Source organism: Homalodisca vitripennis, chromosome 8 (assembly GCF_021130785.1).
Source record: "Homalodisca vitripennis isolate AUS2020 chromosome 8, UT_GWSS_2.1, whole genome shotgun sequence".
Taxonomy (NCBI): domain Eukaryota; kingdom Metazoa; phylum Arthropoda; class Insecta; order Hemiptera; family Cicadellidae; genus Homalodisca; species Homalodisca vitripennis.
Genome location: NC_060214.1, coordinates 68,970,766 through 68,995,147, shown reverse-complemented (window position 1 = coordinate 68,995,147; position 24,382 = coordinate 68,970,766). Strand labels below are relative to the sequence as shown.

The following is a 24,382-nucleotide window of genomic DNA, read 5'->3' as shown; positions in this document are numbered from 1 at the left end:
AAACACACAATTTCGTTAGTTACGGTGATAAAAATAAGGTCAAATACTTACGTGGTTAAACTTCACTATAGTAAAATAGTGCCTAAATAAGGCAAACAGATTGTTTTTTTTTTATTAAACTCTATCCAAATAAATGCCTCGTAAGATTTTCAAACAATGTATTATTACATTACACACAAAAATTCATTGATAACAAGCTAATCTAGTCTACTCCAATTTTATTAATAATTTAGACAAAATTAAAAAAAATACTACAAAGAGACTTTTCTTTGAGTGTGGTACAAGCATTTCTATATAAATATTAGATTGACTTTTATATACATATAATATTTATATTTACAATTACAGGGTACAACAAAACTCTCTGCACAACGACAGAAAATGTAAATAATTTAACACATAAAATCATAGTTATGTGCTTTTTGTTTAATCGAACACCTTATTGTGAAGGAATTTGAGATTGGATATCCATTGTCAGACTAAACTTACAATATGTAAAGTATTGTTGGATACGTAGATAAATTGCCTACAAAAAGCTAATTTTATCGCTTTATTTTAAAATTAGTACTTTTAATGATATTTTAGTTTAAATATTTCAAATAACCACCATTTTGCAAGTTAATTCTACCCAACTTTTTTTGCCGATGACTCTGAAAACATACTGTGTTTACCACAGTTTCGTTAAAGTTGGTTGGTTAGGTTTTACAATATAATTGTTTAGATAAAAAAACATAGACGATCATTAAAAAGATACACACAATTGGTTCCATTTTCATTTTTGCTTGACTTCATCCAAGGAACAATGTCCTAAAGTTTGTGTAGACCTTTTTTACAACCTGTGTATTAATATTACATATTTTTCATTCATTGACTTCTTCTTATGCCGGAGTGATGTCGGATAAACGAGGGTTGGATAAGCGAGATTCGAGAGCCACAGGTAGTACGGAATTTTTTCAATAAAAAACACAGACAGACTTTAAGCGGAAATATATAGACCATAGGTTGAATTCAATTTTTAATTCATTTCACCCAATGAAAAATATCCTAAAGTTTGCGTAGAGAATTTTGTTACACCCTATTCATTAATATTACAAATTTCCCATTGACCTCTTTTTACACCGGAGTGACATCGGATAACACAACATGTCGGATAAACGAGAGTCGGATGAACGAGACTCGACATGAGGCACACAGGAATTTCGACCTACCGCCAAGGAGCGCAGCACAGTCGGCCACTACATAGAGAGCACCTCGGCAGTTTGTTGATAAAAGCTAATTGCCAGAACCGTGAAGAAAGCGGCAAATTGACGGTCGTCCGAGACTGCCACGGAATTTTAATTGCGGCATAAGATCTCTACCCTAAATGTGACTGCAAGAAAAGTGGCAATCATCACAATTACAACCTACACGCCTAAAAATCTCTAAAGAGAATCCAGGAGTACTCTACTGTATATAATTGCTCGCTCTGAGAAAGCACACCGAGTGTTAGATCACCGCTCGAAAGGAGCTTATATAAAAATTCTTGGTGACGCCCTTATTTAAACGACCTATACAAAACAATATACAGGGTGGAGCGCGGTAATTTGCTGATTTGGAAATGAAATTAAAAAATTATGAACCTTAGAAAAAAATATTTTTTATTTTAATTATACTAAACAGTAAGGGAATTTTTAAATTACATTGTTTTAAATAATGTATCTGGCAAATGTCGACCTTCGGCATCCACACACTGCTGCATACGTTTTCTGAAGTTTTCATTAACTCTAACAAGCATGTCGACTGGTATTCTGCCAATTTCAGCCTCAATATTTTTCCTTAGGTCTTCCAAGGTGTTGGGACGGTTGATATACACCTTAGACTTCAGGTAACCCCAAAGGAAAAAATCGCATGGGGCTAAGTCTGGTGAGCGTGCCGGCCAGTTCACATCACCCCTCAAAGAGATAAGCCGTCCAGGAAACATTTGCCTCAAACAATTCATGGTAACCCTCGCTGTGTGTGCACCATCCTGTTGGAACCATGTATCCTCTAATTGCATTGCCTCAAGAGCCGGCTGAAAAAAATCCTGTATCATAGTCAAGTACCGTTCGGAGTTCACAGTTATGGCACGACGGTTATCCTGAAAAATGTAAGGGCCAATGATGCCTACTCGTGATATGGCGCACCACACAGTGACGCGGTCCGAATGCGAGGTCTCTGGTGGACTTCTCTGGGGTTTGTTTCACTCCAGTAGCGCATGTTTTGCTTGTTGACATATCCACTGAGGTGAAAATGTGCCTCCTCAGAAAAGAACACAATTGCGTCACGCGGTATAGCATGTCTTCACAAGAAGTACGCCGTGTCAAATAGTTCCGTGCTGACAATTGATAGACCACGCACATTTTATACGGGTGAAATCTCAGTTCATCATGAAGAATCCGGTGGAGAGAACGTCTTGAAATGCCAAGAGCAAGTGATTGCTTCCGAGCAGAGCGTTTTGGAGATTGCAATACTGCTGCTCTAACTCTATCGATGTTTTCCGGAGTTGTAATCCTTCTCTGAGGTCCCCTTCGTACACATTACACAATTCCCTGTTGTTCTGAATGCAGTTACCCAATTTACAATTGATTGCCGACCAGGAACACGTCCTCGTGGGGGAACAGGCAATCGTAAACGAAAAGCACACTGCACTTCAATGATCGAGTGGGCATTTGAAAAATACGCTTCAACACAAAACGACCTCTCTTCTCGTGTCCACTGCATGATGGCAACTGGAACGCGGAGGAGGAATACAAATCTCCCGTCAGCCACTATAAGCCACACCCACTCTCCCCTCTCTTCGACCAACAGTGCCGCCACAGCCTGCAGTGCAAAAAAGCAAATTACCGCGCTCCACCCTGTACATAATATTCAAAATGGGGTCTCTTACTAAAATATCTAATAAAGTACTAATTTTACTAAAAAATGAAAAAAAACTTACTACTGAAAATGTATAAATTGAAATGAAATTTTAAATGTTAAAATGGGATTAATAATAATTAACTGACTTATTGCAAATTTAGACCGACCATTTCTGTCAAATCGTATTTCAAAATAAGGTAACAATGAATATGTGTAAATAAGTAAACACACTCAACATAATTTATTAGTTGTTTTCTTTTTAATAAATGTCTTGTCAACATAAACAATGTACTAAAGATTGGTTTAATTTTTAAAAAATATATAGACAGACAGACGGGGAAAATATAGATAATTGATGTATTTAGTTTTTATGTCCTTTTTAGCTCAAGGAGCAATAACCTACTTTATAGCAGGAGTCTGAAACACACTGTTAGTGTGTAAAAAAATTCTACAAACGAATTATAAATAAATTACTTAAAATTATACTACTCAAAATATAACGACCAGAAAGGCAACATAGTATCGGTGGGACACATTTCGTGCATTATCATCCAGGTAGGGATTCAATCAATGTAATACCAACCGTGCCATGCCTCTATGTTGCCTGGATCACTACTGGTTTTCTAAATCATTGTACTGTTCCACTCATCCTAGCAACGGTGAGACACCTCTGGTGCATTATCATCCAGGTAGGGATTCAATCAATAATACCAACCGTGCCAAGGCACTATGTTGCCTGAATCACTATTGGTTTCAAAATTAGTGTAATGTTCCATTCATTACAGCACCAAATAGCAAGAATTTCCATCTGTTTCTTTGAAGTTGCGGCATAACAACTACCTAGCTCCTCTTACAATTTTTTACTGGGTGAGACAACTTCTAACGTTAATTAAAACTAACAAAGGACTCGAGGTCGGTGCAACAACATAGACGAGTCCAACATCTAGTGCTATTGTAACACGATGCTCATTAGTAAAGTTAAAATCATCTTAATATCAAGCAATAAGGCGTTTTAAAAGAAATGAAAAAATGGTGCGATATGAGGCCTTAATTGCTTTTATGAACTAAATCTTATTGCTTATTGCTTATGATTGGCAAAAGCACATTCTAGGTTTTATTGATGGCCATGCGGTGGATGACGTCGTACATTGGATCTGAGTTAGATTAAAGTGCAGATTGAAATCCTGTCTGTGATTGAACTTTCTATCAGTACCATCGACCTTGTGTCGTATCAACTCTTCTTATTCCGTTGGATCAGATCCTCGTACAGGCAAGTGGCGCATGAGAACGAGTAAGGCTTAAAAAGGGATCGGCTTCGACTTAAAAAAAAGAAGAAAAAGAAAGACAATTCGACACAGGGGATTCAGATTAAGTCCTCTGTTTTAACTAGTACTGATCGTATATATTAGAGAATGTTAGCCACCATTAACATTTTGTGCATCTAAGGTTTTAAAACTCTTCCATAGTAACATGGTCTTGAGTCTATCTCTATTATATCGTTTACATTTCAGAATATCGTCCTGCCGCTGCCGATTAGATAGAGGACCCTCATCCGATATCGATCAGTGACTCACGTCCCCCTGCACCCTGGGGACACGGGAGAGGGTGCGTGAAGTGCAGTGTTGACATGGTGAAGATAGAGAGCTCACGGTCATGTGAACGCATCATGGGATTTACAGACCTGTCTTCACACTCTGATGGTATGGTCTTAAAATTATAAATCTGTAACATCGACCTGGAAAGAATTCACTATTTTTGCAGTTATTTTCACTAGGCATTTGATCAACCTGATTTTTTATTTGAGCTTTCGTACTCTGCGTTTAGGCCTCATTCTCAGTTCGTAATGATGTTTTACTTTTCTTACCATTTTTTTCGGGTTTTTTATACAAAAATCACAAAGGGGAAAAGAGTAGTAAGTGGCATTTTTATCAGACTATCATGATACTTAAAAATACGAACAATTCAAAGAACATGTTTTACATTAAAGTAATTAAAACTTATATTACAATTGATTACATATTTGCTGATAAGAGCCCACTTGATTATTGTTAAATTTCCTCATACCACGTTCTATTAAATTGCTCGTCAAAAAAGTTATATTTCATTTTTTACATATCAGAAATTAATGCATAAATACATTTTTTATTATATTTTATACCACTCGGGATGTAGATCAACTTACCCATCACCATTCATAACGCAATACCCATTCGTTTCCATTTTTTTTTTTTTTTTATTTTGAGATATTAAACGCATGTATGAGATTTGTTTGACTTTAAAAAGTCGTAGTTTTTATGCAAAAAGCGTGGTTATCTCAAAAAGCGTTCTCAAAATTTGCAATACAATTTTAATTACTTTCACCGTTTTAAGAAAAGACATTGTCTAAACAATATTAAATTTTAATTCGAAACTATTGGAGTCATACTGCAATCCTCGCTTACTTCAATTTTCCACAGATATGGAAGAAAGATGGGGAAGATATAAAAAGATCAATTTAAAGATAGATCTCGTTGAGCACTTTCTTATGAATAAAATCGAAACAGTAATTCATTAAACATTTATTTTCACCAACTATGTTCAAATATAACAAGTACTGGCGTTATTGCTACACACCCTATCTGCTATATTTCATAGATTGTAACATACCACAGGTGTTGTGCCTCGTACTCACCTGAAACAAAAAAAATTTTCATAGCAACACTTAACTGGTTTGCAAGCTGAAATTGAATTATGCAATATAAGATCTAAATCAGGAAAAACCGCAACGATCCTCAACTAAGTGAATGAGTCCTGATTACCATATCAGTAGCACATCGGTGCATCTGCAACCGCTGCAGTAGCGATTGCACTCAATTTACCTAACAACTGCAGTTGCCCCACTTTGCCTCCTCTGCTGGGTCTCCATGGAGCGCAACGTGCCTGCCTTCTACACTCGCTATTGTAGTGAATTATTAAGCCCCCGACAAACCCTTAGAATCTGGCCATCTGTGCGATAACTCTTCGTAGAAGAGACTTGACAATTGGTGCATAGGTTTCTTTCGGTCCAAGGAAGAACACTATTGATTTAGAGATCAATAGGCCAAAGGGCAGTCTGTCCGACTGTCCGTCAGACTGTGCTGTAACAATTTTGTTACATTCTATCGGGACATCCGATACTTCGATGTATTGGTTTATCTTTTTTCCAACAATCTGCTATCCCTTCAGTGCAGGAACGATATCTAGAACTTTATCCGTTCAATTCGATACCTACACGTGTTACTATATCACACGTTATAATGTTGTAATGACTAACTCAAGTCTATTTTAATGTTAATTTATTCTGCGATTTCTCGTTCCACGAGGATTACCCATAATACCAATGTAAAAAAAAACTTCACGACCGCTCAGCCACATACCATGGAGTGACAGGTGACCATCATCGACCTCAATGTTGACTGTATAGAAATGGAGATTCATGCAACATTTTTAAATATATAGGTTATGTTTTTGGGTAAAAATACAACATAAAAAATGGCAGAAATAGCAAATTCTCAGGCCCTAAAATTCACTTAGCCCCTTAGCAAACGCTCAGCCAATCAGAGTATGTCACCTATATTTCAAATACCAATATATATATACAGGACTAAACTAACGTTGCTTCAGTTCTATATGGATTTCTTCAGTTTAAAATAACACAAATGCCAACAAAATATCTGACAATTCACACCAGATTTCTTCAGAAGTTTAATACACATAAATAAAACCGTTATCGCATCAATTTCATTTTGATAATCGTTATAGCAACAACGCTTACGTGCATTTCCAATGTGTGCACGTATGTAAAAAAACACGAAAGTAAAATGTTTGAAAATGAAATATTCTCAGGAACAATGCGTTTTTATATAAGATTGAATTCAGCATAGCACCATGTTCTCAACTACGTTAGTTAGATTTTGCCAATTTCCAACAATGCCAATGTTTACTTTTATGTACAAAAGCAGTTATTTCATACAATACAGAATAAATACTTCCGTTATCATAAAATGGTCGGAATTATTCTACTACGTGTAATCGCCGTGTCCTGTATTCTCTACAGTCCATTACGGTGAATGGAGAACACAACTATGGCACGCCACATTGCTTGGTCTCTTTCATCTGCAAGTAACACAGGAACTACACGTAATCAACTTCAGTCAGAGCGCTATTCTTGAAGTTATCAACTAACTTGTAGCTGAGAGGTTGGTGTCTAAACTTATCATCTCAGGTATCCGACTTCAAATAATGGATTTTTGCTTGGTACTAAAATATTAAAATGTTAAATACCCTTAAGATTACTTCCCTGAAAGGAAGAAAATGATTTAAAATACATATGAGGAATTACAATAATTAAAATATGAATGTTGAACACTTCTGCAACGAAACACGGTTGGGTAGATGAGAATGTTTCAGAGTATGCTGCGAATTTATGACTTCAGAGAATTAAGAATTAATCAGTTTTAATAAAATGCTATGTAATGGAATTAAATTTTTAACAAATAAAACACGTTCCATTCCTTTAAACCATCGTTCATATAAATACTAAAAAACTTATGCACTATTCATTTTTTGTGGACCAGATTTGGAAACGCCCCAAAATTTCTTCTAGTTCGTGGAATAAAAAAAAATAGTTGTTACCGTGTTTCTCATTAGGGTTGTTACCACTCTATTTTGAAACGTTTAATAAAAACGTCACATCGAACTCTAATTGCAACATCTTAAAAAATAACTATCTAATCATACCTAAGTATGCTACTGCGATAGCCTGAAGTATTTGTAATATGACAAATGGTTAAGGACTAGACAAACCTTCAAACCAACGAAAAACTGTTTGAGACTGAACCAGCATTTACAAATGCTTTCTTAAACATTTTTTTAATTCGCCCTTCGAGTGGTTTGTATCGTCTTGTAGGATTACAGTCCTTTACATCAGGTATTTAAGAAAGACGTAATACGGAAACAGAAATCGTATTAAATTTTAAAATTTAATACTGGTACGTAGTATTTATTGAAAAATCAACATATCTTTGAAGAAGAAGTCGTGTTTTAAACATATATTTAAGTGATGGACACTAAAATGTCATTTTTAATAGATAAATGCTGTTTCTTAAGTAACTTGCACTTTTATTAATTTATAAGTATGTTATACGCAGTCATTATAATGTAATATGTGAATTCAAACAGTTTTAGAAACATAAAAAAACTTACAGAGGAATGACTAGGATGAAATAATTAATTAATTTTAAAAAAATACTACAAAAGCGCGCGATAGAGGTGGGTATTTACTTACAATATTCAGAATAAATTATTAAGGAATATGTGGAATCACAGGGATTTGTACATGATATCAATAGGCATACATTTCAATAGTAAATAAAATAAAGAAGTCACTCTTTAATAAAACAAAAATTTATTGTTTGAAATTTACGGGTTTTGTAATTCTTTACATAATACCAGGCACTGCCAGTTAGAAATGGCATGATGTTTATTTTTGCCAATACAGTGGCACTCAAGGCCGAGTTACGTTCACCGACAAATAACTTCCGACCTTGGGGCAGGAAACGAACGGGAGAAGTTAAATTAGCGGCTAACAAGGCTGCGGACGTGGCGAGAATTTCGAATATTGATAGACAACTTCAGTTTCCCAACAAAAATACTTGCATATCTCTGTCTGATAACTTCTAATAGACACAGTTTAGACTGTAGCGTTCAGGCAACAGTCAACATACCTGCTCGCATACGAACAAACAGGTCCACTTGACATTACGTTGGTGAAATAGGTTTTAGATTAGGTATATTATTTTAGATTTCCTTTAATAATTAAACATTTGAAAAACTATGGTCAGTTCGACGTCATGTTGTGCCACGCTCGCAGATATTTTTGCTGTTGTATTTAAACATGCTTGATATTATTTTAATCTCTTTTTAATTTTTTGTTTTTGTTTGGAAAATGTATTTCAAATTACAATAGTCATAATTATTTAATAAATTCCTGATTTTCTTTACTTAGTTCATTTTTTAATTCCCTCATAAATATTTTGTACTTAAGTTTTGACTTTGAAGATACATAAACATTTGCATGACTAAACTTTTCTTAATTTCTGTGGCTACTTGATTTTGTGAAATAGATATTTAGTTTTCATTTCTTTTGATTTATTCGATCGGGAATTTGATCTACAATTTTTTTTATTCTTTTGATGAAATACTTCGTTTATTAAATCGCTTATTTTATTAAATATTTTACAAGAATTGAGATAATCATTACTTTAGATTTCCTTTAATAGTTTAAAAATTGAAAAATTATGAATTGAGATAATCATTGCTTTAGATTTCCTTTAATAGTTTAAAAATTGAAAAATTATGATCAACATGTACGACAACATGATCGGAATTTTTAATGTGTTGCATTTGAACCTCCTCAATATTATTTTAAATCGTAATAAATTCCTGATCTTCATTTACTTTTATTTAGATTCTCTTATAAATATTTTATGCTTAAATTTGGACTTCAAAGATATACAGATACCTCCATGATTTAAAACATTTCTTAATTTCTGTGATTACGTGGTTTTATTAAACATATGTACTTTTCATATATTTTTTTTTATTTAATCGATAGAGAGTTGTTGTTTAACGTCTTCCTACTTTTATTTTTCAAAATATTTAATACTTGCCATGTCAAGCGAAAAGCCCCGAGCTCTCGAGGGCGCAGAAAGGGAAGGTGAGCACCAAGGGTTGATATCAGCCATTATCGGGCTGCAAGGTGGTATTCACCGCATTGATCGCTATTACGGGGGATATGAATCACGGAGCATCGCAAACCGCTCCCCCTCCACCCCACCCCCCTTCACCACCACATCCATTCGGTACAACTTGTGCGAAATCCATTCAGTATAATCGACCAAATCCGGCGGTTTCAATTGCTACGTAGTCGTTTTTGACAACAGTTGGAATTTTCCCACTGACCAAACGTAGGAAATTATATAACTGTATACTTGTGTTTTAAGTTTTTAAAGTTATGAAACATCTCATACTATGTATTGTAGTCAACGTGAAATAGTATCTAGTGAGACCTATCTATTAGGGCCCTCAGGCATACAATACTCACTAAATGTGGCACCAAGGGCAGATCCAATATTGATTTTCCGAAGGACCCACCCTGATTTTAGTTTTCCAGTATCTTTATTATAACAGGTGATTTGCATTTCGAAACAACATAAATAAGATTTTTAAAAGAAATCTACTCACAGTCAAAGTTTAGTTCATTAATTTTATGGTACAATAAGAGAGTGAAATGTGTTTTTACATAAAAACTTCTCTTTTCAGAATCTTGGCGGAGGCCATCCTCCGGATACGCCCCTGTGTGGCACCGTGTTTTATAAGACGATTACACGAAATATCCACATGTATACTATTCATGTTGTAATAGTATATTCGTATAACGATTAAACTAACATCGCTACAAGTGAAGTTGGAACACTAGCATGCTACATACTTGAAATATAAATTAGAAATTGATGTTTGTATTTTCTTCCTTAAATACTCGAAATAGAGCATAATGTTGTTCATGTAATATTATTATATTTTATATAATTTAATAATAGTTCTCAAACAATTTTTTTAACATTTATTTAAAATCTCCGAACCAAATAATTTACTAACGATAAATTTCAGTGTTTATGTCTATAACAACGAATAAGGAACCGTTTTGGCGCTTTCAACCAAACTGCAACTTTTAAAATTCGTAATTCGAAAATTTGTGTTTCGATCATTAGCCTCCCAAATATTTACATAAAGGTAGTTCCAATTATATTCCTTTTTTAGTATTTCATATTATAATTATATGTAAAAAGTTGTTAGGTACCTTTTAAATAACCATTATATATATAGGTCATTCATATCCAGCCGGTTCAAAAATTCTACATTATTCTCGTTTTGGAGTTCTTAAAGTCTTCGAAATTTTCAATCAATAACTATGCATTTTCAAAGTTGCAATACAGTTGTAAAGCGCCATAACCGATACGTTTTTCGTTGTTTTTGACATAAAAACTAGAAATTATTATTTTTAAATAATTTCCTTTATATAAAAACTCAGAAATTAACATGCTAAGTTTTATTGTAATTTCCATTGTTGCAGCTCTACTGATTATTGTCGTTAATTTTTCGAACTCGGGTGTCTAGAATTTCCAAGTATACATAAAGATAGGACATATTAGAACATACAGATTAGAAAGTGAGTGCACAGTTGAGGATATCTTCAGATATACCACCATTTGCTAGGGCAGCTCCCTGCGATACCATTTTAAAGAGATCAAAATTACGCAAAACATCGTCCGCAATCACTCCAACGTATTTGGTAGCAACATTAGCGTCGAACGATTGCAATAAAACCCAACAGAGCCCAAGACTGAGTATTGAAGTGTGCGCCACAGCATTCCACGAAGTAGAAGAGACAAATACTACAATGCGCAAAGCATCTGTCAGATGAAATCACAACAAACGAAATAAACGTGACAAATAAAAGCTGGAACCACCGCCGCCGCGCCGTGCCGATCTGGACGGCAGTCTCGTGTGGTTAGTGCCGCCCCGGTGCGTCCATGAGCACTGGCCGCTACCAATATTGCCGCTTTTGTTGGACCAATATTTCTTCACGCTCTCCAATAATACCATCCGAGTGTCAGGTTTACAAAAAGAGGATCAAAATAAATCATAGCACTGCTTTGAAACCAGTTCGCGCGTCTGGTGCAAGTTTGTCAGTGAAGAGGATTTCAATAGATTTCACACGCTGTTTAAAGTCCAACAATACCTTTCCTAATGTTTTTTACATTGGAGAAATTTGAACCCTTTGAATATACTTTATGTAAGCAACTTAATAACTTTTTATTACATTAAAAATTTCTACACTTTTAATGGAGTCTTCTAGACACTGTAAATTCCTTTTAAAATCCTACATAGTCTAAAACGAAACACAAAACGGTTCCCCAAACGTGATACGAGGCAATGAGTTCAATGTTTCATATCAAAACACAATCGTATAATTTTCAGCAAAATCAGAATTCTACCGAAAACAAATTAATTTGAAGATTATGATCGAATCTAACAAAAAGTGTAATTGCTTTTATAATACAAACATACATTTTATGAAAGTTGTATAGAGGGCAAATATCTCCAATAAAAATGACACGACTTGAAATACTAGTTTATTGGGGTTACTTTCAGATGTGGTGATTATTTTCTCTTGGAGAAACTGACAAATATTTCCGGATGTACTGGATCATTACTGTATTTTAGAAAGCTCGTTTGAATCATACAAGTCATAAAGTTCAAAAATGGGCAATTATTTTCACAATACAATTCATTTTTGAACAAAATCTTGATAATTAAGAATTTTGAATACTATTTTGGGAAATAGAAGGTAAACAGTTCAAACCAAATCTGGAGAATACGAAAAACGTTGATTGTGGTGAAACCCTCCCCCATTCATTTTAAGGCCTCTATTACAAATGAATGAGACAGTTTGTGTTTTTGAGAGGTGGAAAACAACATTCATGCTCCAGGCCATTCGTGGCCTCTTCCCCAACCATTTTTCATCAGTTCAATAATATACACTGAATATAATATACACCGATAAACTTTTACCCATTTCAAAATTTCCAAAGAATATTCGTGGATAAAATTGTCACCAAAACCCATTCAGTTGAAGGAATGGTCTGGTTTTATTTTGAACAGCCTTTTATTGTTGGGCGTCTTGTAGCGAGTCCATGGTCCATCTACCGAGGAAAGTCCACTAGATTCCACTTGAACAGTGCTGAACCAGTGATGATCCAATATTGGTGATAAAATTTCAGTTTCTCCAATAAATTCTATTCACTGAAACTAACATCCATAGGATCCACTATTCTCATGTCTCTGGACTCTACACGGAGTACTATAACCGCTTCCTTCAGGCAGTCTATCACTTCATCAGTGCAAGTCGGAATGCACTAGTGTCAATGAAACCCCTCTCGTCTTCATATGAATACGGTATCCTTCTTCTATATTGAAATAATTTTTATTATAGCCTACAAAAATGGGACAATAAAAATATACATATAAATATATCTACACTGTAATTTGTTTAGATTATCTCTTCAAAACATTATTAAAAAAATGATCAAATTATTTAATCAGTTAAGCTATGTACAAGCTACTAGTATTAATACTGCCATACGTTTGGAGTGGTTAGTGCAAAGTCCAAAATGAAAAACCTAAATAAGGCGGTGTCTTGTTTACCCTTGAGTAATCAAGGGATGGGGTATTGCATCGTTCACTGGTTTGTATCAACCACCAATATAACCAAAATCAGAGTCTCCATGGTTCGGACTCCGCATAAAATGGCAACGCAGCCTAGATTAGCGTTGCTTATTAGATTATGAAATTATCAATCTTAATATCGGCATGGTATAATACTCAAGGCTATTAAATTCATAACGCCCACATAAACAAATAAGTTAAGATATATGAATGGGGGTTGTGTAAATAAGTGAGCCAGGCGTGGTAATATTACTGGCTAAGATTAACTACAAATGTCAATCAAGTCGGTCATAATGTTTTACGTGGAAATTGAACCAGATTTTGGTACTGGCTAAACTCGAGTTTCCGATGTCGAACTCTATCCCTTCAACGCCCATCCCCAACCCGTTGTAACTATAAGAATCGATTATATAAAAAAGATTGATGATGGTGATATCACGTGACACAGGAAATCCGATCCCACCAGTCGAGCTCCGAGTAAATTAGTTAAAGAACCATGCCACAACCAGGCGTCTCTGAGTAGAAATGGCACTACTCAGGATTTCAAGGCAGGAAAATGCTGTCGGAGCTATCGAGTGTCTATACATATAACTCGGATGGTTTTGTATGTATATGGTACAGTGCCCGAAACTTTGCTGTCCTAAACCGATGTGTCCTTGTAAAGATACAACCGAAAATAAAAGATGTTCCTTCTAAAATTATCATTATCTATGACATAATACCTGTCGGGGTAAATCTTGTATGGCATAGATGAGACATTCGATAAAATATACAATAGCGTATAGGATGTATCTCATGATATACGTTCAGAATATATCTCATCCATCATGAGGTTAAGTGGTAGAGAGGACTTTATAGTCCTAACTTCGCCTCTAATAAAGACATTTTTCATTTCATCCGATGCTTAAGCCTGTTGCCACTTGAAAAGATTTTTGCGCGCTACCTATTGGCAAACGGTAGAAGTAGTAGGTGATGTATCGCAGAGGAGTTAAATATACTCTGACAATAAACATAAATAACCAACATTTTAAAAATTACAATAAAAAAATTAATAGAAAATTAAAATGAGTTTAAATTCTTAAACAAAATATTAGCAAGTAGCGCCAATTATAAACCACCGCATATAATTAATTCAGCCGCAAAAGAACTTCTGCTGTTTACGTCTATCCTGTCGTAAAGTAAAATGTCAAAGCTATACATTACCTCAAACCATTACACTATAATTCTTAAATCTATACTCTTTCCGGTTAGCTATTCGTTTTCTGTTAGCAACACAACAATTGTTTACAGAAAACGTAAAAATGCTAACACTTGATTAAAGTGTTTCCATTTGCATGTACAAAGGAATGTTTTTTATGATCTTGCCTAGTTGGAATGTTTTGTCAATTTATGCACAGGTGTTTGGAATAGACGAGTATAACTTTAAGGTGGAGAAATCAGTGTAAGTTAATTGTTTTTTTAAGTTATCATCTCAACCCGTTGGAACATATTCCCGGAAACTGAAAGTATAGAATTTTTATCATTTGCCATGAAATGCAGGCAATTAAGCGAAATTTCGGGCCATCTTGAAATTAGGCTGACGGAAAATAGCTAGACATGAACTTGTTGCATGAATTGCATTGAAATATATATTGTTCAACACTATTGAAATATGACTGAAGGAAATTACAGGTTTTATTTGTAACAAATATAATTTCATTAAGTAATACTTCATTAAACACCAATAATTTCTGAAAGTAACCATGGTGCAAAGTAACATAGAATTTCCTTACGTATATTTTATTTTAGTTATTTCCTTAAGTCATAAAAATTCATAACCTTCATCCTTCAGTAAGGTTATAAAAATTCTCAAACAAAATTATTACTTTAAATGCCTGTAATTTTTTGTAATCTCACCAATAAAAATTTATTTTTCCTGATTTCAAGAAAGTTATCATAAATTACTCTGAAATAAAATAATAATTTTAACACCGCTAAACACCGGTCGCACCCCTAAAGGGACAAGTTTTATTTAGGTTTGATTTACTGAATCCCAATGTCTTGTTTCTTCCTGCAATCTTGGGAAAAAGTACATTTCTGACGAAGATTGTAACACTTTTTATAAGAAAAATTCATTAAGAGGATCCCCTGCTTATCATAATAAATAAAATTGGTCATACTAATGATTGTTTTACGAACGTATGAGTATTCCTGTATACTCGTATGTTTAAATATTTTATACTGTTTAAACATATTTTTAATATTGAACTAAATTTGTTAAGGTTTTCCATGTGAAACGTACGAGATACAAGTTCCGAAACGTGGACTCGAATTATTTAATATACATTAGTTTATTCAACATCATGCAACATAATGCGCAGTAAGAACTAAATTCAACATAAAATTCTCCAGAATAGTCACGAATCGCTGTTAAATCTGTTTTAAATGCATTATTTTAACCTGAAGTGATGCAAAAATGTTCAGCCCTGGCCAAGTTCAAAGGTCAACCTGCCAGCAGTTCCTCAATTTATGGTGACTGATCAATAATTCTATTCACTTCCGCGTCACGCTTTTCTTCTCTTCCGTGCCTCGCCCTTTTGCATTCTTGTTATTACAAACTGTCATAAAAACTAAAATAATCGTTTCCTTTTTAATAGTTTACTAAAGAGATAGTTTTCTTTTAATTTAATAATCAATTAATTTTGCATTAGTTTTATCAAAAACTGCCATAAAAACTAAATTGGCTGTTTCATTTTATTGTTTTAATCAATTACGTTTGCATTCTTCTTATTAAAACTGTTATAAAAACTAAAATAATAGTTTTATTTTAATTTTTAATCAATTTCTTTTGCACTCTTGCTATTAAAAAATGGCCATTAAAAACTATAGCATATTGATCGTTTCCTTTTTAATGTGTTCATCAATAACTTCTGATCTCTTGTTATTACGTAAATCTACCATAAAAACTGGAGTGATCTTTTCTTTTTAATTTTCAATAATTAATTTTGCATTCGTGTTATTAAAAACTAAAACAAAAACTAAACTGATCGTTTCCTTTTAATTATACAGCATCCTTTTCAATTATATTGCTACAGTAAGCCAAAAACTGTTTATTTGTTGTTATTATGCAATTGGATTTGTATCAGCAAGTCAAAATATTTAACATATAAATTTAGTAAGTAAAACCACCATTTCAAAAACAGCTTAGTCTCACACAATTTTTATTGATCTTTACAACAAGGAGGCAACTTTTAAGGCTTAACTTTATTTTCCTCTAAAGAATGGGAATAGTTCCATCTACATTATGGTGCATCTCTCCGAAATGGAAATAGTCATAAATCAAACATAATTCACCAGTGTTTGTTCATCAGCTACCGTCGGTTGTTTATTTTTAAAAGATAAAGTATAATTACGAGTTGCGATTTAAAGACTCGCTTTATTACTGAAAGAAACGATTAAATTTAAATTGAGATTTGTAATAATTAAAACTTTAGAATTATGCGCACAACTTCACACCGTTTGACGTAAATTCAACATTTACAAATGGCTACATAACACCCCACCACCACCACTTAAAACCGAGGCATCTGAGAGTCTATCAGGACATGGTCGCTCTTTAGGAACTCCTTAAGGACTTGTAGATTAACACAAGTCGTTTTACAGTTCGCTTGATATGAACACCATACACCCTCTCTGTTCAAAATAGTTTCTGCTTATTTATTAGTCGAGCCGCCAACACATTATCTAGCCCATTCATTTCCTAACAGCTGATAACACGTGATTAACAACACCAAGAAATCATAATTGTGTTATTATTCCACTCAGAGTTTGCCGCCAGATAGGAATAATTTATCGTTTCTTGTACATGTAAACAATATCATGTTTAATTGTTTGGTTCGTTTAGAAAAAAATTGATTGATATGCTAAAACTACACAATTGATTTTACTTATTTACATCAATTGAATTCTAAGTGGTCTTGTCCACGCTTTATGGGTAAGTATTTCACTATAAATATTACTAAATGTTAATAAAAACACTACTTTCTCCAAATTGTTTATTTTTTGGACGAGGCCTTTCGAAACCAAAGGTTTCATCTTCAGGCAACTCCACAAATAAATATTTACACATTGTTTGTTATAATTAATATTAAAATAACATATTGTGTAAAAATGTAAATACAAAAATTTTGGAAATATTTCAGCCAGTATGAAAAATTAGATTTGACAAGAGTTTATTTAAACTCTAAAAAAATAAACAATTTGGAAAAAGTAGTGTTTTTATTAACATTTAGTAATATTTAAAGAATTTTCCAATTGCTCCAAGAGTCTACAATTTCACTATAAGTTTATTACACATTATTGGCAAAGCTTTAGCTAAGCCTATTATTAAAGGGGTGGAAAATTAAATTCTGTTTGTATCTGTATGTCTATTTTCAGTCTGTGAGCACGATATCCCGAGAAAGAACTGACCTGTAGATTTTAAATTTTGCATGAAGCTTATATGGACAACATCGAGTAACATGATGGTGCATGGCACTCCATGGGTCTTTGCTGAGCATTAGCGAACATTTTTACATTCGTCTTACGGGTAACCGTCGTGAACATCGCACAATAAATAAGTTTGTAAACAATGAAATGAGCGATATACTTGATTTTATGCAACCTTCGCGACGCCTGTTGAGCAACATCTGGTGTACATAGTCATACCTTGTTATTTTTACAACATTTCCCATAAAGTAAATTGCACTTTCATTCGAAATCACGTACAACTTTAAACATACACAACATAAAAAATATGAGTGTGTCAAAACTAAAAGTAAACCGATTTAAACCTGTATGTATACGTTAATCGTGTTACCGCGATGGAAATGACCTACAAGTAAAATCAGACTAAGTACAGCACAATGTGGTTATTGGAGAGGGCAAAGAGGTTTTAAACTAGTCGTAATGCTAGCTTATTCTGGACTACAAAGGACTACAATAGACTTATCATCCTCCATTGTATCCAACCTCCGAGCTCAAGATATGAGCCACCATCAGAACGGGTAGAGGTTGGATTGTACTCCATCAACCCCCTCCCATCACCCCCCCCCCCCCGCCTAGCCGGCAGTGTCCCAACCAGTAAATCTGGAGGGGGGATTTTCAGATGGGAGGCATGATTAAATCTGTACCAATCTCATTATTCTTCCATTGATAAATTGTCCGGAAATGCCGTTTAAAAGACAGTCTATTCAATGCGATTTGTCAGAGAACATTATTTATTGGAGACCTCCAACAATTTGAAAACACGAAGAAGAGCTATAATTGTAATAGATTTACCAGACAAAGTTACTAGTGCAATATATTCTTCTTTCACTTTCCATTTTAGTTCACGCAACAGGAGAAAAACACAATCCGGAAAAAAACAAATGTTTATAATATTTACGCTTTTGGTTTTAATCTTCTTGCTTTTACAATAGAAATGTTTTCAAAACGGAATTATTTACATAGGATACTATAAACTTTTCTTTTTCGTTCTCTATTTTAAAACGAACATGTTTAACTTTTATAGTATGAATCACTTTAAATAGTACAATATTTTGGTGAATTTCTGAATCAGTATATAAAATCGCAGATTTTGCTACCTTGATCAGTTTTGCATGTTTTACTGTATGAATTTCATGCATTTGTTTGGATAATGGATATCAAAGTAAATTAATACATGTCGATTTTTATAATGCGTGTAATATATTTAACCTCGACACTGGCTTTGTAATACAGAAGAATTCCTGTGCCAGTACGACTTTATTCAACTTTAAGTGAGGTGAAAGCATTAAAATGGATCTATAAATGTATTTATATTATATAAATCTCAAAATACTAATTTATAAAGTGAAGATATCTGAGCGGCAGGCTAGAGCCAGGTGGTGTGCGGTAAGTCAGCAGCAGCAGCTATGTATGTGTATTACGCAACCTCTCGGCCTTGGTAAAGCACCTGTGTGTAGAGGCATGTACTGACGCTTATCACGTTATCCGTATCGACTGTTGTGATATATTACCGTGTTTGGGGGTTTAATAAATCGAGCATCTTCACACTTTATCTGGAGTACTCGGTGTTTTGATTTAATTCACACGCCCACATTGAGTTATAATGAAATATTTCCCGTAACAACTGCGCACTTTCCAGGTACTGCGTAGTACCAGAGCTACAGGGGTTACAAGGACGAAGCGATCTCACGTGCGGGCATTCAACTAATTGTAATCCTCTCCCGACATTTTCCCATCAAATTTTCCCACTGGACATTTTTTCAGCGTGTCACGTTTGAAACAAATACAGAGGGTTCAAAAGAAGTTATCATTCATCCCTCATATTTGCAATCATTAAAATAAAACTGTGTTTATTAGGCCGAGTGAACTTTTTTTCGTACTGCTCCTATTCCCAAAATGGAGAGTAAAAATCAAGTCAAACCATCCAAATTTTAAATGTTATGTTGATTATATTTAAAGTACGTACGAAATTCCAATGCAACGCTGTATAAAAAAAAAACTATGGTATTTTAAAAGATGGAATTTTATATTTTGGTTATATTATTCAAGAATCTCTTTCACACTTTAGACAATTAAGTAACATCTAAATATTTCTCTAAACATTCACTACACTACTAAATTTCATACTGATATTATTATGTTCCTCTTATTTCCATTTCTGAAAACAAAACCTCATGCAAGATAATGTTGGATCACTTGTCCTTTTTTTAGAAACAAGATCAAACCTATTTTTAAGATAATTCGAATTAGGTTTCAATCCTTTTCCGTTAGGCACATTCCTACAATATTAGCTACTAAAAATTCAAATGTTTAAATATTGGGGCAAATGGATAAATAAATTTAAAAACAAACATTTTAATGTAAATTTTCCATTTTTTGTTTTGGATTTATCGGTTTAGAATTGAATATAAAAAGGGAAAATGTTCTTCAGTCGTCTTTCATTTTACCCGTAAAAAAGGAGTGGATATTTAAACATTAAGAGATGCCCTCCTCTACAAATACTCCTATATTAAACACCACCAACTTGAAAACAACTTCCAACACAATAACATCATATAGAGTATGATTTAGTTTCATTCATAACAACGTTAAGATCTCTTTTCTATCTTGTATGTAAAAGTAAACGTCGCGTTTTATGTACATTTTCTACAATCCAGCATAGTGTTTTAGGAGTTTTTAATCTACAAGTTAGGCGTGTAAACTATAAGTAAATCCGGATGGACAGGATTTAAAACACATTTGTAGAACATGCTATATATATATATATATATATATATATATATATATATATATATATATATAGTCTCTTAAGCAGTTCAAAAGAAAACTACAATTATCTTGTACAATATTTCGTTGTATTAACAACTATTTCAAGTACACAATAATAACACAGAATAAAATAAACAAACAATGGAAGAAACACCTGATAATAAACATTCTAAATGTAAATACAATTTTGACATGTACACAAGGTTTGATTAGTTGTTTTTAATTTAACAATAATAACATAATATAATATAAAATAATTTTGAATTTAGGTAAATTTGTATCACAATCTAATTATTCAAGTGGAAAACAATAATTTAGCGAATGTTAAGTCCATATGGTTGTTTTGATTTTAATATAAGTTGGTGTGCCAATTCAGTATTCCTTAAATTTAAATCATTTCGAGAGCTGTTTTCACAAGGAGTAATTTTGCTTATAGCTTTGAGTTTGTAACAATCCTCAAAGCTTTTGTTATGGTGAATAGCGTGTAAGGCTACTGGTTTTTTTGTCGTCTTTGTGATTGATAGAAAAACGGTGACCGGTCATTCTTACCCGCAAAGAATTAGAGGTTTGCCCAATGTAGTCCTTGGGACAAAACCTACAGGTTAGCTGGTAAATTGAATTGTTGGAGGTACAGTCCAATTTACCAGCTATTGGTATATATATATATATATATATATATATATATATATATATATATATATATATATATACATGTATATATATATATATATACATATATATATATATGTATATATATATATATATATATATACATTCGGCTATTACAATTTATACAAATTTAATTAATGTAAAAAAAAGTCGTTTGACAGGTATTTGGTCTTCCGATCATACGTTAATTTCGTTATTTAAACGCATATCTGACAGATACGGCCTATCTAAAAAGTAAGGGCTCTGTGGTGTAATGGTAGCACATTCACCCGGCAAGTGAGAGATCCGGGGTCGAGTCCCGGCGGAGCAAGTAATTTTTGTGACTCAATGTTTATCGAAATTTTATATATATATATATATATATATATATATATATATATATCTGCCTTTCAAAGTTAAATATGGATCTCAACCCTTGGATCTTAGCCAGTTTACCCCGGGGAGGGGAATATTTGCTATTGTCCACTCACCCCTTCCACTCCTAGGGTACCTCACATTTGACCCACACAGGAGAGTCGTACCTAAACATGGTTTGAATCACATACAAAAAGCGATTTCAAAGTAATCTGTAGCTTCTTTCTCTCATTGGCTGACATGAAAATCTAACCAGTGCAAGTTTTATTGAATGGTAGAATTAAACGTGCTCGTAATAAACGCTCCAAGGCTAAAACGCCCAGAGATTAGTAAAAGGACCATTCAACAGGATTGGTTAGTAAGCTATGTGTTCCTGCAATAGCAGTATTAAACCTGTTCGTCAGATAGCGCATTCAACATATGCCATGAGACTTCTATGTTTTGCTCCTTTTAAGATTTACGATGTAGCCTATAGTACAGATTTCTATACTTATGATTTTAAACTATAAAAGTATTCTTCAAAAGCAAAAATGTACCGTAAGTACACTAACCGTATACTGACAGGTAGTTAGTTAGTGGAGTTATTGCAAAAAATAACTTAAAACGCATATCATTTCACGAGTACACAACTTAGTTCAAGTTATAAATAGTTCATATTTTACGTAATGTACAGTTCATCAACCACGAAGACATTTTGAAATTAATGAAAATTAACGTAGAAGTGAATGTAGAAATATTAAGGGTCCGACGTGTTTTTATAAATGTAAGTTTGTTACATGCGCATTCGTCTGTGAGACGGAAACTGCGAAGGGCTATCAAAGGGCTACTAAAGCGCTAATTTGCACAAATCCAGAAAGAGTTAGTCATTTCAATAAGGACTTCGTTACGTTTTGGTCAGGTTCTTCGATACTTCGTTGTATTGGTATGTTATTATCACACGTTGGAAAATTATTACTACAAACATGGTAAATTATATGCATTGAATTGAATAGCTTTGAACGTACGGCTTATTAAGAAGATTAAACAATAGACTCATCGTAAATACCTTTAAATAACTAACATGATCAGCATATATGGAATGAGGAATAATGAAACATTTCCAAAAATTTGTAGTTTGACTAAAACTTCACATTTGCGTGTTGAGAAAAAGCAATATTTCCGATGCCAGGATCAAGTGCTGAAGCAGCGATATCAGCGAAACGTCGACAAATGGGACTCGTGCAGAGGCTGAGCCGGTATCAGCCGCTGATACACGAGACACTTCTCTGCTGATCTCTGCTGAGGAGATTGCTCTACCTCGCATCCATACATGCCACGTAATATGCAGCGTATCGTCTGTTAACACGTTGAGGATTAAATGGAAACCATTTACACACTTTACACGAGTTTCCAGTGCATAACTCAAGACTCTTATTGCTTCAATAAAGGAAAAGGAAATGTTGTACTGTATTTAAATACTTAAATCTTAATATAGCTTTTTATTATTATGTGATAAATATACAATTTAATCAATTTATCTTTAATCTGTTTAGAGAGATTAAGATGATGTTATTATTAAATACTTTTAGTTAACTTTAATTGATAGAAAATCTGAAATAAAGTTAAATGTAAAACGTATTTATTATACAGGCGAATTAACAACAAACGTCGTACCTGCCACTTAACTTCTCAAATATATACGGATTATGTATCGATTTAGGTACTAAACTGGACAAGAGTCAGAATTACCAACTCCCGACGCTTGTAGTATAGCGGAAAGTTAATATTCTATCGGTAACCTCACCTTCCCCGATAGCTAAGTGGTTAGCGTCCGGGTTTCCCGCACCAAGGACACGAGTTCGAATCCCGGTTAGAGAAGGTATTTTTGCTCGCTAATAATAACCATGTGAACCTAGCATGAAGTAATTTGAGAAACGGTCCCGAACTAGAGCAAAGAAATATCGTAGTATAAATCTTGGATTGAAACTCCCCTACATTCCCATAGTAAAAGTGGTACTCTGATAATTTAACCCTAATTTACTACAATCACGTGATCGAATAGTTACGTTACGTATCCAATATATCATTACGAGAGACAATAAACATTAAGGCCGTTACTTGACTAAAGGGTTAGATGAATATCGTTAGTGTACAGTTTTCCATATGGTAGTATTTACAAGGAAAAGTATGTTTTTGGCTAACGATATAAAATTGGAATTAAAAAAAAATCATAAACAAGTTAACAGGATGGGTGACGTATTTGAAACGCAAACTTTGTAGTTTAGTATAAAAGCTTGACATTAAACTATAACAACTTGTATAAATTAACAAATATTTGAAATACCACTTAAATAGCTATTCGATACCTGGAGCGAAACAGTACAAGATTAAGTAATGTTTGGCAACACACTAGCACATACACGTAATCAATAATAATAATAATCACAGTTTCTTTGTTTAAAAAAATCTTGTAAATTGTATTCGCAAACGTCATTTGGATTTATAAGAATACTAGCAGTTACCCGCGGCTTCGCACGCATTTTCCAGTTGAAAACTCGGACAATATATTCATGTATTCTTTATCTATGACATAATAAACACTCCTGAGATAATCGATAGTCACTCAAAGCTATTCCAATATCCTGATCCATTTTAGATTTAAGTTTAAAGAACAGTGTTTTGGGGTCCTGAAGTCGTAAAGTGAAACATTTTACATAAGATTCGTATTCCCTCCAACATTCCATGATAATTTATTGAAGTGCTCCGACGATTTCAGTAACAATAAGAGTTAGCCTTTTTATCCCAATGACGAAAGTGTATCGTCCAACTAAAAAGTTGCTGCGGTCAATATGAGTCTGTTCTGGTCGTTTAAATCCACCCCGGTCTAATCTATTTACAGTTCCACAATTGATTTATGCTG

The 24,382-nt window shown here is 33.7% G+C and overlaps 1 protein-coding gene across 4 annotated transcripts in view; it reads right to left on the bottom strand.

Moving 5' to 3' along the window:
• LOC124367693 (tRNA-dihydrouridine(16/17) synthase [NAD(P)(+)]-like) overlaps positions 1-24,382 on the bottom strand; it is a 190,572-nt gene that overhangs the window by 102,070 nt on the left and 64,120 nt on the right. The window contains exon 2 of one of the 4 annotated variants that reach the window (XR_006922926.1): positions 5,114-5,548. The exons of the other annotated variants lie outside the window; for them this stretch is intronic. The gene's annotated coding sequence lies outside the window, so the exon portion shown is untranslated. Of the gene's footprint in view, positions 1-5,113; positions 5,549-24,382 lie in introns of those variants that run through there. 4 annotated transcript variants of the gene reach the window in all.